Below are 21,269 nucleotides of genomic sequence, written 5' to 3' on the forward strand. Positions count from 1 at the left end.
TTTCTGGAATATCACTGCTCACTTGAGAACCGAGTTCCAGATTTGAGCAGTCACTGCTCAGAGACCACAGTTCAACAACGAAGGGCTCATTTCCTATACTTGCCTTGGTATTCTAATAAGAAATGTTACAATTCAGCTCTTCCATATTGACTAGAACAAAAGCCCATCTTAGAGAAGAAAAATTCTTGTTTTTATCAGCAAGCCCTAACCATGGTTATTTTTTATCTTTTGCAATCAGCACTTTCATGATTTGTTTTTATCCTCTAAATAGATTCAAACTATTCAAAATAACAGTCCAACTGAAAATGTAGTCTGTCTCTAGGGAAGGCTTACTTTTTTTTATCCTCCCATTTCTAACATCAATAAACCCTCCTGAAAAGCAGAAAAATAATCAGCTATCCCATTACCACTGACAACTACCTGCCCATTCAAACATACATATTCACCCATACACACACACATCAGATGCCCTATATTAGATGCTGCTGATTTTCCCCTCATTGGCCTCTTTTCACCCAGCCCATATCCAGAAACTTTACCACAACTCTCTATGCTTCCTATAGGATTATTTCTATAGATTTATAAAATTACCAAAAGCTCAGGCAAGGACATTTATTGATTTTCAAGGTTGCTTCCCCTACCCCATTCTCAATTTGGTGACTCACTTTATGCTCAAAAATCCTGAATGCTGAGCCACAAGAACTGCTGCCACGCACTTCCTCAGAGTGCCTTAGTGTAGACCTGCGACCTCACATTCAGATATGGCTGGTCAGTTGGAAAGGGCAGAGACTCTACAAACATTCATAATTCTATTTGCACAATATACAGAGCAACACTTTACAGACGACAGCTTTCCTATGTTATAGCGTCTGTATTCATAGGTGTAGGTTGCCAGTATTAATGGTAAACAACAGAATTCCTTTCCAGAAGATGACCACTTGGGTACAAATAAATATTCTAGCATGTCAGATCACAGCATCTCACTTGACTCCAAGTTATTCAGAGATAAGAGCTAAGAATTGAAAAGCAGGTCCAGATAACATTTAATCATTTTGGGAGTTCCCCTCAAAATGAATAAGGAACCAAAAAGCAACTTCAAATTCTGCAATGAGAATGGTGCAAGAAGCCACTGCGGCTACCTTATTTCCCCTTTACTTTTAATTTGAAAAAAGTTAGTCATTTCTCTAACTATCCTTTCATATCATTTAAGGTACCGGAGAAAATGCTGTCATCAATGGCATCACTATTCCAGAATTCTCTAAACCCACTTGAATGGAATTCAAAGACAGATGAAACTACCACTACTGCACCAATATTTATTGTGTCTGGTTATCATGGGAGAAGAATCACACATGTAAGTCTACAAATGATCTTCATGGGCTTTGTTTTCTATTCATGTTGATACCAATACATAACGGTTTGTTCCCAAACCAAGACATCATAAAAGAAGTGTTAACAAACCAAATACCACAACTGAAGGTACACATACCACCATCAGTATTAATCATGGTTTGCAATCTTCAGACTGCACCTTTAGACAATTGTCCGCCTTGTCGATCTGAAAATAAATGCTCAGACATTTCATTCTCTGGGTTCAGTTTTCTAAAGGATGAAACAGAACCCAGAAAGGTTAACTCATTTGCAGTCTAGGACGTAGGTCTCCTAATTCGAGGTCCAATGTCCATTTCACCCCAAGTTCTATGTCCATTACTCAAGTGTTTACAAATACATGTTGGGCTTAAAAGTGACAAGGTATGATTGTCATACAAAGTAGCCTAACAGGAAACACATGACCTCTGAAGTCAAGCAGAGCTGGGTTGAATCCCATGTCTCCCACATACCAGCTACTCAGATGTCTTTGAGCCTTGGATTTTCAGGTTTCCATTCTTTGAAAAAAAAGATAATGTACACTACCTCACACTATTGTTCCAAGGATTGAATGAGCTACTCTTTGTGGAGTGCCCAGCACAATGCTTGGCATATGCTGGGTACTCGATAAATGTTAGCTCACTCCCTTTTCCTCATTCTGGACAAATCAGACTGGCTCTAAAGACCCACAACAATTTCCAAAATTGCCTATGGGCAGCTCAAAACATATATTTTTAGCAAAAAGATTGCTGACTGGCTCAGAGTAGTTTGCTGAGTCAACAAAGATCACCTTCAAATGAATTCTGATTTTTTTTTCTTTTCTTTTTGGCTGGTTCAAACCATTTTCACGTCATTGTAAATAGATACATCAATTTCAAAAGCGTTATGGCCAGCTTAAAAACAGGTTCAAATCTGTATAAAAACACTCCAATCCATTCTAACAAGCTCATACTTGTTCAAAAGAATCTGAATGGTTCACAAATTCAGAGTGAAAGAGTTGAGTTCAAAGAGGTTCTACCTACAAAACCACTTCTGACTGATCTAAAACCACTTTGGCAAAAACCAGATGTATCTAACCAAAATCAAACCATTATCTGGGTCTGATTTTAACAACTCAAATTGCTTCAGACTAGTTTTAGCTAGCTCAAATAAGTTCTGACCTGACCCGGATGAGCAGGTTCTGACTGGCTCACATAAGGTTTGATTAGTTCAGAGTATATTTTACTGAATCAAGCTGGTCCTGACCAATTAAATCTGTTTCCAACTGGGTCATACTTGCTCTAATTTTATCAGACTGCTTGCAACTAGTTTAAGTCATCTATAAAATGGTTTTTATTGGCTTAGACTGGTAAAAACTAAGTTTTACTGTTTTTACGGTTCAAAACAGTCCAAATTGACTGATCCAATGTTCAAACGGTTCAAGACTAGAAATATAAAATGATTATCAGAAGCATGAAAAGCAATGGTTTGGTGCTTTAAACTTGTGCTTAAAAAACTTAAATTTTTACTTATAATTACCTCAATTGTAGACAGTCTATACCCCAAAATTTATCTCCACCACAGTCTAGTTTCTTTCTACACTTGAACAGCTCGTACACGTTGGAGTACAGTAAACAGGATGGAAGAAAGGAGTACCGGCAGAGAAGGACACGATAAATAACAGGGAAAGGTGATGAATGACCCAGGCTTCCTTGGTTGAGAACTCATCTCCCATTTTATCTTGGGGAGCTGGCAGCAAAACGTCAATCCATGATCCAACAACAAAATAGAGAGTTCAACTGGGGAAAACCTTTAGTAGCAAATCTGGAGGCTATGTAGAGTTCATCCTAAATTGGTCACAATAACCAGGCACACAATAACCACAATAACCACAGAGACCAGAATTCTAAAAGGTAAGAAAGCTGCAAAGAGATAAAACGATTCAGGGAGCAGGCAGGTCTTCAAATTGATAACAGAGATTTTTCAGGCTTTGGGCAAGGTATTGATGGTGACAGCTTCCTTATCTGAGCTTGCAGTCAGTTGGTCAAAGCCTGAATTGATGGAATCATTCCATCTTTCAGCAGAAAATAATTCTAGTCCATAGCAAACTACAACCCCAAACCCATCCTGCAATCCCGTATGTGGTTGTCTCACCACTGCTTATCACCATGAGGTGAAGACGACAATGTTAAATTTCAACTGCTGGTAGGTCTTCATCCAGAACTGTCTTCATACTAAAAAACTTTTTGTTTCTTATTTTTGTCACCCAAGTCCTAAGTGGTGTTTCTGGGGCCTGTTCTCTAAAAAGAAAAGACTCTACTCCCCAAGTATGGAAATGACAAATTATTTTTATGTTGGCATTTTAAAGGAGAAAGGGAAACAGTGAAAACACACTGCAGAATTTCACATTTGGGGCACTGAAACAACATTTTGTGCACAACATTTCCAGCAAGTACTCTAGCCTATTGATGCTTGGGAAGCCAGTTCATCGAGTCCTCCCAGTTGCATTGATCTTGCTAAAAATGGGTCAAAAGCCTAGGTCAGATGCCCACATGTCAAGCACTTTACAGCGCAACAATCCTCATCACAGCCCTAAAGGCAGGTGATACATATACCACCAACACTCCCTCCTTCCAAAGGATCTCAGTGCCGTTGTATCACAGATGCCACAATGAGAGGATGAGTAAGTGGCTCTTGGGCAGTCTATCCACATGTTAACGTGGGATCAATTCCAACATATAGTTGAGAGACCGAAAAAAGTGGAGGTTAAGAGCATGGACTCTAGAACGGAATCACTTGGATGTGAATCCAGTCATGTCATTTAGAAAATTTAATCTCTTTTGGCTTGGGTTCCTCATCTTAAAAATGGGAATGATATGCTATTTTATTAATTCTACCATGCATATGCTTTCTAATTTTAACTTCTTTATAATTGGGGTGCATCTTACATTTCACAGTCTTACAACCCATGACATCTTGCAATTGTCATTCAATGAGGTGGTACTGGTGATACAGTGGTGTGAAAACCTTTCACTAGCATCTTCTGGCATGATCAAGAATGCACCAGTGGGGCCAGCCTGGTGGCGTAGCGGATACATTCCCGCGCTGCGCTCTGGCGGCCTGGGGTTCACAGGTTCAGACCCCGGGTGCGGACCGACACACTGCTTGTCAAGCCATGCTGTGGCAGCATCCCATATAAAGTAGAGGAAGATGGGCACAGATGTTAGCCCAGGGCCAATCTTCCTCAGCAAAAAGAGGAGGATTGGCAATAGATGTTAGCTCGGGGCTAATCTTCCTCACAAAAAAAAAAAAAAAGAATCCACCATTAACACATTTAAGATTTGACAAAGCAAACAGTAAACCTATCTCAGCGGGCTGTTGTGAGGACTGAGTTAGTGTATATATACATATAAAGTTTAGAACAGTGCCTCACACACAGTAAGTCCCATATAAGTACTAACTGCTATTAGCCTCATCATCTAGCAATCTAGCTTTCCAAGATCAATATGCAGGCAATATTCCTTTCTTTCCTAGAACTGAGAGAAAGAGCTAAGCCCCTAAACTAAAAATTAATAAAATAAAAAATAAGGATCTATGAAGAGCACTTGAACCCAAGGTCACTTCTTTAAACTCTGTACCTCCTTCAGGAAGTAGCATCTAAATGCCCCAAGGAAATGTCTTCTAAAAAGTCAAGTTTGCCCCCAATTTGGGAGCTGCAAAAGACTTTCTTATTCAGCTCACTTCTATCTCTCTTCCTTACACAAATATTTTTCCAAAGTGCTCTCCACCTTCACTCTCATCAGATTAACAATAAGAAAGCAAGGAACACCCACTTCTTCAACATATACTATATGGTGATAATTCCTGGTGAGAGAAAGTCAATGATCTTCTTCCTTATTTAAAAAATAAAATATATTTTAATTGTTTTCCAGGGAATAAGACAGAAGAGAGCAGTTTCAGTTAAGAGCAAAGGTGAAAGATCTATTTTTCTCTCTCACACACAATACACACACACACACACACACACACCCCATAGCCCAAATTCTCTGTGAAGCTTCCTATTAAAGTCGATCATAGACTCCAATTAGGAGCCCCTATCATTAGGCAGAATCATCCTAAAACTACTCAAAATAAGCCAGCCATTTCTTGAAAGCCAAATTTTCCCTCTATCACCCATATTTAGTGCAGAGAGTAAAAAAAAGGGGGAGGGATAACATTAACTGAATAACTACTATATTTCACAAACAGCACTAGACATGCACAATTTTATTTTATCTGCTCATCATCCTTAAAGGGAACTTAATGTCTGTACAAGACTTATACTACATAGAGAGCCATGTTTTCTTAATGTGATGACAAGTAGGCCTGAGTTCAAATTCTGACTCTTCTTTGGTGACATGGTCCAAGTTCTTTAAGCTTACATTCTTTCAACTGTAAAATGGAGTTAACAACATTACTAACCTCATTTGGTTATTTAAGGATGAATTGCCACTATTCACAGAAAGCTTTTAGCACAGTGCTTGGTCTGTGTTGAGTGTTCAATACGTAATTGAAACTTGTCTTTAGCAATACTATTACTAATAGCCTCATCAAGTTCTTTATTAGCAAAGCATGTAATTTTATAACCTATTCTTCATTTAGCCTATTCTGAATTTTTAGAAAAATCATAGAAAGAAATTCAATTTACGTGCAATCACTTAAACGGGGTTTCTATGCATCACAAAAGCTACCTTGGCATTCCAATCAAATGATAAGTTTTATCTGTGTGATTTTTGGCAGTTTCAGAGCTGGAGCGTTCATCAGTTGAATGCTCTAATTTCCAGAAGAGGAAACTGAGGCCCAGAGAAGGCAAGTGAACTGTCTGAAATCAACCAGCTGATTAGATATGGGGCTGAGCTGAGATCCCAAGTCTCCTAAATTCCAGTCCTGTATCCTGTTCTAACATACCAAGATTTTTGTTCTTTCTCTATCCCTTCCTTCAAAGCCAAGAACGTCAGTTATAGTTGCTTTGATTCAGGAATCAAAAGTTTTCTGTGCTGCCAGCAGCTGAGGAGTGATAAATTGCTTCATGACTAAGACTTGGACTCAGAGATGTTGGGATGAAGGATCTGTACTTCTGTCCCTGCAGCCCCTCTATCACAAAGCCCTTCCTTCTGATGGGTTCCCCCAAGGAGAGAAGTCAGAAACTGAGAGTTTGTTTGCCTCTCATTGGTCATAGCAAATCCAAGAAAATATAAACCTTGATATTGCACCACCTCCTGTAAATTCTCTTTGTGTCTTTCTTTCCTATGGTTTCAAACTGGAAAGAAAAATAATGCATTTTTTCATTTCCCTGTAGACTTGTTTGGTGTTGATATTGGTATTTTCCTCTCAATTCAAGACTATTTTTTCTGGTGCCACCTCTGTAAAGGTACTTCTGGCTCTCTCACTTGCTCCTTCATTCAACAAATATTTATTGAATGCTTATGCTGTGCTTGGCGCCAGAGTACAATGAGGAGCCGATACTCAACATGGAAAATGCGTTTTCTTATTCCTTCCTTACCTTAGACCTTACACTTTTAGCCATGTCTCAATCTAAGTTCTCCTAATGACTCTACCTGCTTCGTTGGGTTTTCAAAGAAGCCAATCCTTATCAACATTTAAACTTTGCTCATAAACATAACAAAACATGACACCAAAATTCATATCTCCGCATTGCTTTTTCCCTGCAGATAACGTGCACAAGTCACATGTTTGGCATGCACGTGAAGATGTGAAAGGAACTAAAATGTGAAGGTCAACAGAGAATAAATAAAGAGAAAATTTTAAAAAGAGAAACATGAGGTAGATTATAAAGAATATTTTTACTGGAAAATATTTTGAATTTCTTAGAATGGTTAATAAAATATTACGGTGTTCTTATATATATAGCTTGTGGACTTCACCTGCTCTGGCCCAAAGTGATTTCTATGTAGAAATAGGGACATGTGAATATAACTACTACTTCTCAAATAACAGCACAGAACATCAGCATTTTTGAGAACTGTAGTGCCACATGTTCCTTCATACATTTTAATGTTCCCTTATCCAGGAATTCATTTGGAGAAAAACGTTCACTTACCAAGGACTGGCATAGAACTATAAAGTCTATCAATGATTTTTAAGTTTAAGTTAAAAAGCAGTAGGCTTTTGTTTTTTTATGTCTTACCCACTGTTGACCGATATTTGGCATTCTGGAGGACACACATAATGAAGACGGCAGAAAAAGGGAAGAGAAGTCACACACAGTGGGGCAGGATAGAAAAGGCATTTTATGATGTACCAAGACACGAATAGGGGCAACTTGTGTTTACCAAATAAGCCCTGGCTACAACTCTCTCAGACCACTGTAATTCCTATACCCTGAAGTGAAACACATCTCCTTTCACTACAAAAGCAAGATGTGTTCTGCCCAATAGTGGGGCTCCTGATTTCCACAAGAGGAGACGCCCTCTGCCCTCTGCACACGTGAGCTTCCTCTTTCAATTTCTGGTCTAGGTGTGAGTAGATAGGTTTCTGCTCTCCTGACTAGGGAGAGAGTAGAATAGAGGAAATTATAAACGAGAGCTTGTCTTATTTGTGCAAAGATCTCAGGCAGAGAGAAGTGGAAATCGAATGGCTTTGAAAAATAGAAGAATATTGGAATCTAGCTCTCCTTTGTCTCCTTATTGAAAGATGAGTTTGATTTTCTCCAAATTCAGAATATTAGATTGCAACTGCATTAGGTATTCACCTATAACCTACAATTCATAAGTACATTCCTATCAAGAGTGTTTTGTAGTAATATCATAGATCCATCCTTAACAGTGAGGGGAGATGTTCATGGCTAAAAAGTGACAGCACCTAAATTTGCATATCATTTCGCTTAAGATTTATAAATGTGCCTGCTACACAGGAACAGTCCATTTTCCTCATTTAAACAAAGTGAAAAGACTAACTTCTAGCAGATGGTGATACTCAAACATAGCAAGTTCTTCAGAGAAAAAATAAAATTATCTGCAAATACTGTTGAATTAAATATATATTTCCACATGTTGCCAGGACATCCAAACATATCCTCATTTGTAGAAGCTTCCTCCAGACATTTGCAAATTCTTTATGAGTATTAAAGAGAAAGACCAAGAAAAAGAAAAAATAAGCAATCTCAATCCAGATGCTGACCTACTATTTCCGTAATGTTACCATCACCTCAGTAGGTGACCAATATAACCCAGCAAACAAATAATACAAGCAATGATACTTTTGGAAAAAGGGGGCACTGGAATGACTCTTGAAAGTTGAAAATGTTCTTCTGGAAGACCATTGTCAGTGATCCAAATGAGATACTGGCTTTTTTTTTTTTTTTTTTTTTTAATTTATAGAGAGCATTGATTCATTTACTCAAGAGACATTATTTGTTGCATAAGCCTCTTTTAGGATCATAATATGAGCGTTTATAAGAATTTATGGAAAGTGAATTTGCTAAAACACTGGGTATTATATTACTTACAATTTGTGATGAGTACTTCTTGTTTTATAGACATAGGGTAACAGGAAAAAGGACACACTATAGAATGTGTCATTTGTAAAATATAGGCAGTACAGTGGCAATAGGAGTGGCTGTTTGGTTTGCTGAGTAATATTTCAAATAATTTGAAAGCAGCCCCATAATGGACACAACCATATGTCACTGCAGTGGAAATGTCCAACCCATGGCTAAATGTGCTTCTTAACAGCTGGGAAGTCTCTAACAATTCAATAGAAGTGCAAAATCTGTAACGTCTACTCCTACTCAGCGGTTGCTTTTTGTGAGCATATAGAAGACAGTGATAACAGGCGTTGGAGTCACGGTTCCCTAAACCTAAACAACAGGACACCACCACCTACCTGTGTAAAGTGAGTAGCAAAATGCCTGATGGAGATGAATATATCATAGTTGTTCTTGTGACTACAACAGATTAAGGCTTGAACACTGATCTGATGACTTTAAACCTGGTGCTTTTTCCACTATACCTTAAAAATGACACTGAAACTTCATAAAACTCAAAGAACGGAGTGAAAATATTTTCCAAAAGAGGAAAAGGAGGACTGACTTAAGCTACCTAGAAGGTAGGTATCTTTGAGTCCAACTGGTTAACAGAGGGAATTCTACTATTAAGCTCCACAGAGGTAAAGCAAAGAGCTGTCAGCTACATCAGAGTGCCACCAAAGTTCTGGGCCTGAGACTCAAAGGTGGAAATATTAGGAGTGACAGTGCTGCCACTGCAGCCAGGACTGAAAGCATTACAAATCAAGCAGCACTCGAAGGACTTGAAATTGGAAAGTGCATTTCCAAGGTTGCAAAACACAGAACACCTTTCCATTTTTGATCTAGAAATGGAGTCGGGGGTTCTGCCAAGCCTAGTCCTCCCAGGACATGGGACACGAGTGGTAAGGCCTTTGACCAATGCAGCCCAGCTCTCCTCTTGCATCTCACCTGCCTCAAGTTTTTCATGTGCTACAACACAAGAAATCATTTTCTTGACTTTTTAAACAAAGGACACAGACCATACTTCAACTCTTCTGAGCTATGCCGTAACTGCATACTTGCAGGAACTGTGAACAGTAAGGGCTCCCACCCCACTCACCATACTCCAAATAGTAAGAAGAACCATCAGTTTGGCATAGATACGTACAAAGGCTACTAAGATGCACCAGATACAGCTGCACTTCTCCCTTGTCCTGCATCCTCACTGACCACATCAGAGCACAGCTGTTTCAGACCCCAGGAATATGCTCTTCAGTTACATCCTGGATTTCCATCTCTTCACAGCTGGTTTTCTTTTCTACAGTCAGACATCCACCCTATGACAGCCCCATATGGGTTCTAACAGGCCCACTTCTAACCATTACCCCTGAGCCATGGCTTCTCTACTCTCTTTTTCCTTTTCTGGGTTTCTTGTCCCTCATCTTGAAGCACTCTTCCCAAATTCCAGTCTTTGTGTGCAGAAACTGACCTTATATACTAACATCACCAGTGAATACATGCTTTCTTGTAACGCAATGAGCTGCCATGTTAACTTCAAGGTATTGGAGCCTCCTCAATAAGCCCATGTACTGCTGCGTCTTCAGCGACTTCTACTTTTCCAATAAGGAAAGTTTTCTCCTAGCTACACCTGGGAATAGAATCATTTCAGAAACCCAGTGCTTCTCAATACTGTGCCGGTTTTGGTTTTACCATAATGTTAATGAAAAGGCAGCATACTGATAAAAGTTTAAAACATGAGTTTAAACACTAGTATCTATAAATATTTCCACCATATACAAACTTATTTCTTTTATTTTTTAAAATTATTTATTTATTTATTTTTCCCCCCAAAGCCCCAGTAGATAGTTGTATGTCATAGCTGCACATCCTTCTAGTTGCTGTATGTAGGACGCGGCCTCAGCATGGCCGGAGAAGTGGTGCGTCGGTGCGCGCCTGGGATCGAACCCGGGCCGCCAGCAGCGGAGCGCGCGCACTTAACCACTAAGCCACAGGGCCGGCCCACTTATTTCTTTTAAAAACAGTGAAATAGGCTCAGAAAATCAAACTATTTCTTGATATTTTAACATCACCAAAACAATGATACTAGGATTCTTAGCCTCTCCCATTAGGCGTCAGTAAGCTATAGACAGGCAGCCATAGGTCTTTTTGGTCCTCATCAGGTCTACTCTCCATTAATATATTTATAACGTGTTTAACCACTCCCTAAATATCATATTCTTTAATAGCTGAATCAAAAGGAAAGAAAAGAAACTCACCTAATGGACAAGGTCTAATCAGATGTGCTTCTTTACTAATTCTCAAGAAGTCTTTCCTTATTCCACCTACTCAGTATGTGGTTTTAGAATGACTGTTTGCATTTCTATCAGCAGCTGTTTACAGAATGGGGTGTGCCTTGGGTTTACTTATGCAAAAGGACTGAGGAATACAATGAACTTGCAAGCCATCCAGCCAATTTCTAAATCAGCCTGTCAGGTCACAATCGGCTTTCTTGTTATTGTTGTTGTTGATTTCTAATTTTATTGCATTTTGATCAGTAAATATGTTCTGCATAATATCAAATTTTGGGGAGATTTGTTAAGATGAGTTAAGTTTACTGAATGCTCCATGATTCTGTGAAAAGGATCTGTGAATCCTGTTTGTTGGATGCAGAATTACATACATACTAGTTTAAATTAGTTTGTTGTCTTTTTCAATCTGATATATCCTTATCTATGTTTTGCTACTTCATCTGTTAGTTTACGAGAAAAGTGTGTTAAAAAACTGGGTCATATTTATTTTTAGAAAAGAAGCACAAGGTAATGTCTTAAAGATGAATATAAAGCATCATAAAAGAACAAGGCATTGTGGTCCTTATTCAGAGAGGCATTAAATCTGTGGTCTTCAATCTACGTTCTGTGGAATCCTGGGATCCATAGAGGTACTTTAACAGTTCTGTAAACTTTTGTTCAAATGTCCTTTTTCCCTTTGTTATTTTTTTAACTGGAATAAAAACTCTTACAGTCAAATGAGTTATATACCAGATTTAGAGACCTCCAAACTGTTCACTTATGCTGCTTGGCTAAGTCATTTGCTTCTGCCTTTAGTGTATACATGTTATTTGAAATTCTGATAAATATGTCTTTAACTGAGAAGTCTGTAATTTGCACTAGCTTTTTCTTTTTTCTTTCCTTTTTTTTTTTAATTCAGAGTGGATTTATGTGTCCACTCTTGTGAAATTATTTAAAGAAGCATATGTGAGCCACACTCAATAAACGAACAAATAGCAAGGCTCAGGCACATCTGTTCAGCACATGTTTGCTTTCATCCTGTTAGGACATTCAATTGGGCAATAAAGAATGAACACAATATGTTGCATCATAACATTTTATTATAGATCACTGTAAAGATTATTTTACGTTTTGGGAGCTTTTTGTCTGACTTCTATAAATATAATAGAGCTATTCTAAGTTTGGGTTACTTCTTATCTATAGCAGATCAATGTCTTCACAGCCAGCTGGGTACTCCTGCATATGGTCTCAAAAAACCTACATAAATGTCATTGCAGCAAACCTTTCACTGCCTCAGAAAACTGGTCTAGTCCAACTGGTTGCAAACTTTCTTTAGCAAGTTTCTTTAAATGAAATCTTACATAGCATTCCAGCATATAAAATAGATGAAAGTAGAACCACTCTGATGAAAAGAACGAAGATAAGATCCCATCTCCAAGGGCTATAGACAAAACAAGAACCTAACAAGAGCTCCACTGTACACATTTGGAAAACCAATGAGGAAAGCTCTACCTTCAACCCAGCTCTGAATCATCTCATTTGCCTTCAGGTTTGTACCCAACACTTCCCGTCTGCCTAAACACCTTACATTGACAACTCATTTGTAAGGTCTGCCAGGCTTTTTTATTCAGCATCTCCTAAAGATGCCACCTCTCAGATCTCCCCCACTTATCACAACCTTAGGACTCTTCTCACCGAAGAGAGAAAATCTGAAACATATTGGGTGTCCCTGGTGAGAATTCCAAGGAGGGCTACCGGAGCTTGAGAGAATAAGTCTATCAGAAAGAGTCTTGGGGACAATGATCATTGGGTCACTCACAGCAAAGAGTCCTGGGAAAATCTAGACTAAACCAGCCAGAGGTGAACCAAGAGGCAGCAGCACCTCCTTGGGACAGGAAACCAGTGTCCTTGAAAAACGGAACTGTTGGGAGGATGTTTATAACAAGCTACATGGGTGACCCTTTTCTAAAGGATCTAAGTGGACACACTGAGGCCATCAGAAAATATATCCAGATCAGTCTTGATGGACTCCAGAACCTATGCTTGAGTGGAACTCTCAAAAGTCAAGATGTGCTTTGAAGAACACAATCAAATGTTGATATAGCAAACACAAAATAACTGAGAACATATTATTTTGCGCTATGTCAGAAGCCACTTGATACTAAATTACAGCACAGAATAGCATAAAAAGGCACAAAAATTTATTTAAATACTGACGGGAGAAAAACTGAAAAATCTCTCCACTAACTTGGTTTTTTCTATAAATTCAGAAGAAATAGCTAGTATTATATTTCATTCACAGAACTCCTTGTTCCAGCTAACGGCTATGTCATGAAGAATGTTTCATATGAAAGCATGGCTACTTAAAATCATTACAAAGTTCCAGAGAAGGAGAAAAGGCCACAGGGAAGATGGGAACAGAGCAACCCCTAGTGTTCCCTATGGGAGCAGGCAGCCTCATGTGAAGGTGGCACAGAACCACCTCCAGGCCACAAGGGGTTAAATAAAAATGGAGGTTCCCAGACAAGTGGTCAAAGTCACATCAAAGTCAAACATCGACAAACTAAGACGTAGATCAAAAATGGGAGAGGTTCCAGGAATTTGGGAGAGAGTGTTCCAGGAATTCAGGAGGACACCTAGCTATACAGACTGTGGAGACCACTTGGCTCATCAGAGCCAGCAGGAACAATACCTAGAAAAGGCCCAAGGAGTTGTCACTTTATCAAAAGCCAGAGAGACTCTCTTACCTTCTAAATCAGGGAAATTTATTCCATCCACTTGTTCTCCCTTGCTTAGCCCATCCAATTCCAAAGGCTCCTAATTGTTCCAACCAGGTTCCTTCACTAAGTTTCCTCCTCCTGCCCTGGGCAGATGGAAAGCCAAGCATCCAGGTTAGAACTTGGTCCCCCACAGCCACACCTTATCTCTGTCATCAGCCAAGCCTGAGATAAAGGCACCTACGCGAACCGAACTCCTATTTTCTGAGTGCACCTCTGAGAAAGATATTTGAAGGCAAGAGGCTAGGAATATAGGAGCTAAAGTGAGTGGCCAAGACGGTCACTCAGAAAGAATCTAGAGGGCCTTGTTAAAAGAGGAGTGGATAAAGAAACCTCAATATAGATTCACTAACATAAAATAAAGATTCTGTGTTAGCGAAGAGACTGGGAATCAGCAAGAGAACAAACCAAGAGGGTAGAAAAAATTATAGACAAGAGGGGCATAAAGCATGTGAAAGGACCACCATGAAGACGTAAGTATCCATGAATTTCTAAGAAATTGATAAGCAACAACTTCAGAAATTTTGTTTGAGTGTTTGGAGGAAAGTGAAGAAACATAAAATATTATACTTAATTTGTTTTTAATGAGATTCTATACGAGATAAGTGACTGTAAAGTAGTGGAAAAGGTTTTATAAGCCATACATAAAAATCAATTTCATAATTCTATATTCATGTTTTAATAAGTCCACTTTTTAAAGTATAAAGTTAACCTCCACATACCAACAAATTTGATTGCAAAAGTTTGTTAGTTGAATGTTTCAACATCAGGAATTATTTCTCCATTAAAAAAAAAGATGTTATCAATGGTATCCTTGTTAAGTTAGGACTTTCCTATATGTATTTGGACATCACATAAAAATACAATGGCTAGTGGCTGGCCCCATGGCTTAGCGGTTAAGTGCACGTGCTCTGCTACTGGTGGCCCGGGTTCGGATCCAGGCGGGCACCGACGCACCGCTTGTCGGGCCATGCTGAGGCCGCGTCCCACATACAGCAACTAAGAAGGATGTGCAGCTATGACATACAACTATCTACTGAGGCTTTGGGGGAAAAAATAAATAAATAAAAATTATTAAAAAAAAAAAAAAAAAAAGGAGGAAGATTGGCAATAAATGTTAGCTCAGGGCCGGTCTTCCTCAGCAAAAAGAGGAGCATTGGCATAGATGGCTGATGTTCCTCACAAAAAAAACAAAAATACAATGGCTACATAGCTATGAAGCACTGAAAATAAACTAAACCTTCCAACAATAGATCCCAATGATATTAATCAATTTTCCTAGAAACGGGAAATCACCTTAAAAATTCATATATGAATGTCCAATAAAAGCTTTTACATCTTTACATTTTAGAGTCTACTGCATAGACCATGACAGAGAAAATTATTCTGCATAGAAATTACAATTTTTAACTTGAAATAATTTCCCTTAATTGTCGGTGCCTATAAGCGGTTGAGATATACACTCCTTTGGCTCCTATAAAATAGTTGTAAATTTTGAACATTTCTGACATAGGAAGGAATGGATATTAAAATTCTATTACTTCTAATCTAAAATGTCTTAAACTTATGTTCTCTGTAGGAGACAGAAACTCATAAAAGATCATGTGTAGGCTTCTACTTTTAGGATCTGGACATTTTTCACATGCATTCTAGTGGAAGAGGTTTTATGCTTTGTTCAGCTACAAATTGTTTATGAACTCAAGAGATGCAGTGTGATTTTCCAAACCAAAATCTGGAGTTTGTCATCTGTCAGTGGATTTTTATGACCCTTTTGGGAAAAGACAGAGTTGGAAATATAGTTTAGTTATCAAAGTATTGGAATTTCTAAAGTATTGGAATTTCTAAAGCATCTCACAGATTTATGGGGCAAATGCATAAGAATATGTGAAATGAGGCAGTACCAGAAAAACCCATGGAGTTGTCAACACAACACATCTCCATGCACAGATGACATGCGTAATATTTGGGTTCCCTTCACTTCTGACACCAGGGCTCAGGGCTGAGGCCCTACTGATTGCCATAGTAAAGAAAAGGGAAGAAAAGTTGTTTCAATGGAAACACCCTTACCTGTGTATATTCCTTTCTCATGGCCTCAGTAATTGACAGAACGACCACGAGCTAAGCCAAATGCTTCTCCACCCACTCCACTATCACCCCGGAAGCCTGTGCTCATAAGCCACATCCTACTCTGGCTATTCCTTTAACCACTGTTTTCTCAGTGTGTATGAGTGCTTCGTCTTGGTTAACTATGTGGGTATTACGCTACTTCTAAGTACTCCTCTCCCATTTCATGAGTGTGTCTCATCTCTCCAGTAAATTTGCATATTTCCTGACGACTGTCTTCTTATGTATTGCTTCTCCACCACTCCTCACCAATGGACTGACAACAGGCCAGCTGTCACTCAACTGCTAATTGTGTCTTCCCTCTGGCTTTCTCTAATAGCCCCTTCCTTCCTCTGGTTCCTTCTGTTCCCTGCTGATTTCATTCAGAAGCGACTCAAAAAGTGTCTTGGAGCTCCACTGATAGTTGCTCTTTTTTGGTAAATTAAATTATATCTGTGGTCAACTCAACAGTATTTAATAAGCAACATCTATGTGCTTGGTACTGTGCTAGCAACTATGATGGGCATGAAAGAAATATATGATCCAGCCACTCCCCTCAAGAAGTTAGTAATCAGGATGAGGAAACAAAATGAACTCATTATGCAACAAAGGACAAATAAGACAAGATAATCAGGAAGCAAAATGTCTGGTGTACCACATAGACCACCCAGCACAGGATATCAAAAGTGAAACGGGCTTGAAGTCAGAACACCTGAACTCTGCCACTTACTTCCTAGCTGTGTGACCTACGGCAAGACACATAACCTCTCCCAGCCTGTTTCCTCAATATGGGATTATTTATCTAGCAAGATCATAGGAAGGATTAAAGGATACACTATGTGAAGACATTTATAAACTGTCAACTGCTGGGTACATGTAAGATGGTGGTTTCTACAAGACAAGTAGACCCTAGGAGATCAGAAAGGGGGAGCAATCTGACCAAGATTCCAAGCAGGAACCATGGCCTGAGCCGAGCACTTTCAAAGTCAGGAAGGATTTACCTAGATGGTGAGGCATAGGAAAGAGCAAGTTTAGTAGAAGAGCATGTTTTGACTTCAATTTAACCAATATTGAGAAGCTGTTAACTACTTCAAAGGCTACAAATATGAATAAGATATAATTCTTCCCCTCAAAATTTACAGTCAGAGAGACATAAGACAAATACACAAATAACTGTAAATTCAAAGGAAAGCATATGAGGTAATGTGGCACGGCAGGTTGAAGAGGGCTGGATGACTAACCAGTCAATGTGCAGGGTCCTAATTCCAGCTCGGCTACCATCTGTGTGTGATTAAGCATGGGTCACCAACCCTCTCCAGGCCTTGTTTTCTCAAATATGAAATAAGGGGTTTGAACTCAATAGTGTCTTCCCTACACAAACATTCTATGCTCTGTGACTCTAGGTTCAAAGTCCGGAGTTTAGCCACAAGAAATTTGAATGGGGTCACGGTGGCAGCTGTCCCTCATATCACCTCTCACTCCTAAAAGATGAGAGCTGAAAAAGGGCAGCAGCAGTGGGAATTATATGGAAGGGATCCAAGAGACATTAATTTAATAATAATAGGATGCAGTGCTACACTGGGTGGAAGAGGAAGCTGCAAAGAGAAAGAACTCCAAAGAATGAAGCTGGGTGACCAGGACAGCAAAATGGTGTTGCAGACAGAAACGGGACATTGATGTGGGGGAAGGGAGACAGCTGGAGTGGGCATAAGATTTTTGTGGGTGGGTATCAGATTTCTGGAGGGGAAAGATGATGAGGTTGGATTGGGACAGGCTGAGTTAGGGGTCAGCAAAGCCACATCAGAGAGCAAGGCTTGAAAACCATCCCATGCCCTAGGGTCCCACATTTATCCCTGTCCTTGGGACAGGGGCAGAGGGGCCAACAGTGAAACGTCCAAAAAGAAGGCTATGAGTATGCAAACCATAGAAGAGAGAACGTGCAGGACCAAGGATCACAGCAGGGTGTTCTCAGCCAAACTAAATTACACGGGAGGTGATGGGCAGTCCCTGCAGTTCTGATGAAACTTCGTTTGCAGACATCATTTCTCTGTTGTAAGATACTTTATCTGGCAGTGAGTAAAAGGGAAATGTCAGGGAAGACAGCTGGATGTCACTTTGCCTCCAGCATTCTCTCCTTTGGGGAGCCTTCATTAAGGCGTCTACTCAGATTCAAAACTTAGACCTTGCCCATCATCATACACCACCCATCTGACTACATGTTAATGAAAATACTTAGTGGCCAGGAGTAATATTTTCCTTCAGCCTCTTTCTTTGACTCTCTCACTTGGCTTGAAATAGTAACCACTTTTACCACTGATGTTAAGAAATGACATGCCAAAACCCATCTCTAATTACTTAACGCCTGTGGGTTTTCAGAGGAGAAATACCTTAACTAAACCATGTCCCCCATGTTTTTGTTCTCACTTAAAACAGTACTACTATAAATATGTGTGTGCCTGTCTCCTGATGCATGCCAGCAAGAGCTTCCCAATCATTTTCATGCTATTTGTATAACGAACTGGGGCAAATGCTCATGATCAAAGGCAACAGATCCGAGGGCTCCAGCAATACCAGGCCCTGCCCACCCACCCTGGGTGAAGAGGGGCTCAATATCTTAACACATCTAAACCACTCAGGGCATACCAGAGGGGAGGCTCAGCTCTAGGGTAAATACTGAGAGTGACATTCCTAGGCATAGGAATGTGCATATTCAATAATACAAGATAATACCAAATCGTTGTCCAGTACACTTATTTTATACTCCCAGCTTCACATCTTCACCAACATTTGGTGTTTGTTGTCACACTTTTCAAATGATAACACTTTGTGATCTAAACTAGCATTTCTCTGATGGCTAATGTGGTTGAGCATCTTTTGTTAATTTGTTGGCCATTTAATATCTTCTTATGGAAAAGGCCATTCATGTCCTTTCCCCATTTTTCTATTGAGTTGTCTTTTTCTTATGGACATGTAGGAGTTCTTCATATATTCCAGATACAGAGGTCTCTAATTTACACGTGAGAAAACTGATGCACAGAAAGGTTAAAGTAACTTCTCCAAAATCACACAGCCAGTAAAGGGCAGAGCCAAAATTTGAACTCAGGCACCCTCTCAACTATTACATCATATTGTATGGGACACGACAAGTTAAATGTTCCTCGTGTCTAAGGGACATCCAGGGAGTTGGGTTTAATTGGCATTTGGAAAACAGAAGGAGGGCTCAAAAGAAAAATAAGGGTTAACAATATGGATTTTAGAGTCATCAACATAGTTGATTTCCTGAGGCCATGGGAGAGATAAGATGGCCATTTAGAGAGAACAGAGAGCCAAAATGTAAGGAGCAGCAAGAGAGATCCAAGAAGGATACAAGGAACGGGATTTTTCAAACAATGCCAGTCCATAGGCTGGGTCAGTCACCACAGCACAGAGGTGTGAGCTTAAAGCAGGCTGGCCTTTCCCCTTCTTGTGAAAACAAGGGATCCATTCAATATTTGCTGAGTGATGAAGCTGGCACTCATAGCTAAAAGATCCCTGCTCAGATTATTTCAGGGAGAAGAGAAGCCTAATAGAGGATGAAATGGGGAAGACAAGAAAAAAGCAAACAAAATAATCTGGGGCTCTCAGAAGGCTGATTTGCATCTGTGTTTGCTGCCTCCTGAGAAGCAGCGGCATCTCTCAAGCAGCACCTTCCTCTTGTTCATCACCTCCCTACCCTCCACCCCACATCAAACCCAGCCTCTGCTCGATTGAGAGGGCAGGGCCTCAGCCACGCCACAGCAACATCAGGAGCGCAGAACAAAGCAGGAAGGCGTCCTCTTGCAAAGACAGCACAAATGAATGATGGCTTCTGGGAAAAAGCAGCCTTTGTTTTTAATGGGCTTGACATGACTCATCAGCTGTCACGCACGCTATACCCTGAGCTCTAGCTATAAGTCAACCAAGTTCAGAGGGAGGAAGGAGGGAATAATAGCAAAAGATGAGCAGATAGCTCAGGAAGCTTTAATCCTAAAAAGGGAAGACAATCCTAAAAAGTGGTGAGCATTTCCTCTTTTAGCACTCAGGTACCGAATATCTGGGGAGGACAGAGCTAAGACAGCCGCAGAGGCAGCCCTGGGGGCTCCGAGAGCTGCTAATTGCGCAGGTCCTGGTTGCCATAGTGCCATCCTGCTGGCTGGCAATTGTTTCATCAGCATTCTCTTTTTGCCACAGTTCCTGTCTTGTGGGCAGCAGCCGCAGCAAGAAAGAAAAAAACATGTTGTTTGTATTCTAATGGCCGGGTCTGCTGAACACTGAACTGGGTCACTGAACACTAACTGTCTGGAAAGGACAAGGAGAAAGTGGTAAGAGACAGAGAAAGCAACCAAGATGGGGGTAAACTCCTTTGGAACGTATTAAATCCAACCTGGATGTTCTATGGGTGAGATGCCCGCATGAATAAACACTCCTCCCCAAAACTTTTTTTTTTGTACTTATAATCCAAGAATCTTGACAGAAAATGTCAGCTTTTCATCAAGGCTCTTTCCCACTGTGATTTCTGATAATGAAACTCTTGAGTTCACGCCTGTGAAAAGCATGAACTTGGGGCAAAGAAAACAAAATGATGTATTGGTTAGCATCCTGGAGCGGACACCAATCGGCCAAATGACCTTAGCACTTCTAAGCCTCAATTCCTTCATGTGTGAAATGAGGAGGTTGGACCTGATGAATGTTAAGGGTCCTTCCACTCTCCTAGCCTTTCTTGAGGGTGTTCAGGAGCGAGGGAGCCCTCCCAGGTGCCTCTCGAAGCATATTAGGCTGCCCGTGAGCCAGGACCGTAACTGTCTCCAGGGACACCGAACTACGAAAGTGGCCACAACTCCATAAGAAGAGATAAGTAAACACATACACACTCACAGAGTTACATCCAGACATTTGATTAAACCAATGTTAGTGGGCAGAGCCCATGTCTTATTCACCTTCACAAACTCAACATCCAGCGCCAAGTCTAGGCACTTGGCTTAACAAATGTTTATTGCATGCACTTGGAGGCAAATCTGTAAAAGGTGACATGAAATCTTTCAGACTTATCTGTTATAAGGTGAATTGTGTTCCCCCAAAATTCATATGTCGAAGTCCTAACTCCCAGTATTTCAGAATGTGACCTTATTTGGAGATAGGGCTTTAGAGAGAGAATCAAGTTAAAAAGAGGTCTTTAGGGTGGGCCCTAATCCAATATAACTGGTATCCTTACAAGAAGAAGAAATCTGGACA

At 40.0% G+C, this 21,269-nt stretch overlaps 1 protein-coding gene across 4 annotated transcripts in view; it reads right to left on the reverse strand.

Moving 5' to 3' along the window:
• The window catches only part of RAB27A (RAB27A, member RAS oncogene family), a 63,496-nt gene that overhangs the window by 25,284 nt on the left and 16,943 nt on the right, over positions 1 to 21,269 (reverse strand). Inside the window, exon 1 of one of the 4 annotated variants that reach the window (XM_058541624.1) lies at positions 13,887 to 14,002. The exons of 2 other annotated variants lie outside the window; for them this stretch is intronic. The gene's annotated coding sequence lies outside the window, so the exon portion shown is untranslated. Of the gene's footprint in view, positions 1 to 11,127; positions 11,150 to 13,886; positions 14,003 to 21,269 lie in introns of those variants that run through there. One more of the 4 variants, XM_058541625.1, reaches the window with a different exon arrangement.

This window comes from Diceros bicornis, chromosome 5, assembly GCF_020826845.1.
Source record: "Diceros bicornis minor isolate mBicDic1 chromosome 5, mDicBic1.mat.cur, whole genome shotgun sequence".
Classification (NCBI taxonomy): domain Eukaryota; kingdom Metazoa; phylum Chordata; class Mammalia; order Perissodactyla; family Rhinocerotidae; genus Diceros; species Diceros bicornis.